This window comes from Priapulus caudatus, unplaced genomic scaffold (genome assembly GCF_000485595.1).
Source record: "Priapulus caudatus unplaced genomic scaffold, Priapulus_caudatus-5.0.1 Scaffold2091, whole genome shotgun sequence".
Taxonomy (NCBI): domain Eukaryota; kingdom Metazoa; phylum Priapulida; class Priapulimorpha; order Priapulimorphida; family Priapulidae; genus Priapulus; species Priapulus caudatus.
The window spans coordinates 69871-72883 of NW_014579152.1; the positions used below are offsets into that span (position 1 = coordinate 69871).

Sequence of the window (3013 nt, forward strand, 5' to 3'; positions counted from 1 at the left end):
CGTGCAATCTGGCGGATGTGGTCCGGATTAAAGGTTGTTGTTTCCGGGTCGTCGTCCTCGCCGACAAAAAATTCGTAGACCATCGGGTCGTCGGGTGCGCCCGTCCCGATAAACGAGCCAACGTATTGCGCCTCCGGGAATGGCGACGGCCTATCGCCATTCCGGGGGCCGTTGTCCCGTGGGCCGTCCGTGGAGTCTGGCTCCGGACCCAGCGCCGCCATGCCAAGGAATCGGGCTCCTGGCGGGGCGGAGAGCCCGTGTCCTTCGTGCCCTGCGACGCAGGCCTCGCAGTTGCAGGTGTTGCGCCCGTAGGCGGCACTGGCGTAGGCGCCGGTGGCGCTTGCGCGGGTGGCAGTGGCGTAGGTGCAGGTGTCGCGTGCGCGCGTGGCAGTGGCGTAGGCGCCGCCGACGGCGCAGGCTATGCAGGCGCAGGTGGCCCCAGCGCGAGCGTAGGCGCGGGCGGCCTCCGTGCAGGCCATGCAGGCGCGGGCGGCCTCAGCACAGGCGAAGCAGGTGCACGGTATGTTGGCGCTGACGCAGTCGGTGCACGTGTATGGTGCGCTGGCGCAGAGGGCGCAGGTGCAAGTGCGGTAGGTGGCCCTGGCGCAGATAGAGCAAGCGCAGGCGGCGCCGGCGTCTGCCGGCAGCGGAGACGACAGTGTCGGTGGCTGCTGCTGTTCGGGCTGTCGCCCGTCTCCGTCGTTCATGGCTTGTTCCTGACAATGTCAATTGGTGGACGTAACACGTGGCACCGGGTTAGCCGGGACAGTATATACTAGCGACTGCCCGGTTAGTGCCATAAGGGCACAAAACTGCTTGTAGAGTGTGGTCGTGTCTCATGCAATCCCCGGACTGAGTAGAAGGTAATAATCCGCCTTACAGATATACAACGCAACACAGTAATTTATATGATACACACACGCATAATATTTATTAATCAATATCCCTCCATCACCGTACACTTCAATCCCAACACCCCACTCGTTGTCGATTCGTCATGTATTCTAATGACTACACAGCGCTTGCCTACAATCGCTGTTACTAATGTCGTTACCCGTACGTCTCGCTTAAATCATCTCCGCAACACATCTACTGCCAACAACGCTAAACTATATTATTAACCCACAATACTGTCCCGTCAAAATTCTATACCATTTACTCTAACAACAATCTAAACAGTCTATACAATCAACTAACATACAAAGAAAAACCATAGTTACGTATATGCCATCTCGTCGGAGGAGTCTTGGTCGACTTCGGCTCGGCTGGTCCCAGCACACTATCCTTTACTGTGTTAAATTCGGCTTATTTATGCTGCCCAACGTCCGCGTGCGACCTCGGTCCTTTCGGCCGATGTGCGTACCCGCCAACTTCTTTTGTTTCCTGTTCTGCTGCTGTTGTCCTCCCCCGAACTGGGAATAGTGATGTCATGTACCTCCCTCGGCCGGCTGGCACTGCCTGGTGGTTGGTTACGTCATCTTTTCGCGTTCCTTTTCGTACTATGTGCTCGGTTACACGTGCCCCTCCCTTTAAAGTGACGTACCTCCGGTACGTCTCTCCTCGTGACCTCACGAAGCCTTTCGCTCTCAGCTCACTCCGGCGTTGAAAGGAACAGACCCTTGCGTTGTGTCTTATGATGTTATTTGTATAGTATTTCCACCTATTCCTCTCAAAGCTGTGCTCGCTGTTATCTCCTCGGCTGCCGTTTCTGTCCTGTCTATTGCTGTGCATCCCCCTCCGGTCGTAGCAACGCGAAGGTGAGTTCATGAGGTGCTAATGTAGGGTATATCGGTGCCGTTGCTGTTGGTGGTGCCTCGTTCCGTTGTTGCTGTTGTTGTTGCTGTTGTTGTGGTGATTGTTCCAGTGCTGTGTGGGCTGTCTCGCACCACTTGCGTTTCCACCCGCAGTATGCGATTATCGCGATTGCTGTCACGGTTAGTAGCCCGTACAGTATGCCTGACATACTGTGCATCGATACCTTCATTCTTGCGTGGTACTTGAAGAGTCCCTCTGTAACGAAGAGGTTTACGTTACTATACAGTTGTAGATTATGATGTCGTATGTGTAGCCAAAAGACATAGACAAAGACAAGTCAGAGAATATATACCATGACTGATGATCGTTTAATTTCGTTCCTCACAGTTACAAATATACAGGCGGTCGCGTCTGGAGTCGGGAGCGAATTCCTCGAGGCAGCTCACGCATCCGTTTTTATAGGCGCCCCCCCACGCACGTGGTACATGGCAACCACGTGCCATGTCCCACCAACCACCGCGTCCAGCGCATCCGCGTTCGCTTGGCTTCACCCTGCTCGCACTGGACGGTGGCGGCCCCTAACGGGAGCGACCCGCTATTCTGCCATGCCATCGTCCGGAAGGTGGCTCCGCCTATCCACGCAAACGCGTCACGAGCGGTCAACATGGCTGCTGTTCCAGGCGCTAACAGCCTTTCACGGTGCATTTAACGCATGTAATCCAGCCGGCCCGCCACCCGGCGAAAACCCCACGGTCGAGCAGTTCTAAAGTCGCTCTGAATTAGCCGCAGGGCCATCACCGGGCTTCGCCTCCACGCTAGGGCCAGCACCGCTAATCACGTCACGTACACGCCGCTAATTGGGGAAGGTGGTGCTAATCCCCTGACCAGCTGGCGTGGGTGCGTGATAGGTCGTGACATAGCGGCCCCGGCAGCGTGTGACAGCGTGGGCGGGCCGCCATCTTGGACTGCCCCGCTCGTTTGGCCAGCAGCTGTATTGATCGTCTAAGCGAGGGGATTTGCTCCCGCTACCGCAGGCCCTCGGTTTAGTGAGTGCGCTAGTGGCACCCGTTTGTTATAGGGGTAGTAACAGGTTGCATTGATTTAGAGTCCACGCTAGATCCACAGATAGATAACTCGAACACCGTATTATAAAGCTACTCGTAGGTACTTCTCTTATCCGCCAAACACTACCATACAACAGAATATCAACATACAATAGAATATCAACATACAACAGAATACAACAGAATAGTGTTCG

General features: G+C 55.3%; 1 long non-coding RNA gene across 1 annotated transcript in view; it reads left to right on the forward strand.

Annotated features, from left to right (window-relative positions):
- The window catches only part of LOC106818209, a 14053-nt gene extending 11055 nt beyond the window's left edge, over positions 1-2998 (forward strand). The window contains exon 3 of the long non-coding RNA XR_001395163.1: positions 2763-2998. This is a non-coding gene — a long non-coding RNA (uncharacterized LOC106818209). The remainder of the gene's footprint in view (positions 1-2762) is intronic.
- The last annotated feature ends 15 nt before the right edge of the window (positions 2999-3013 follow it).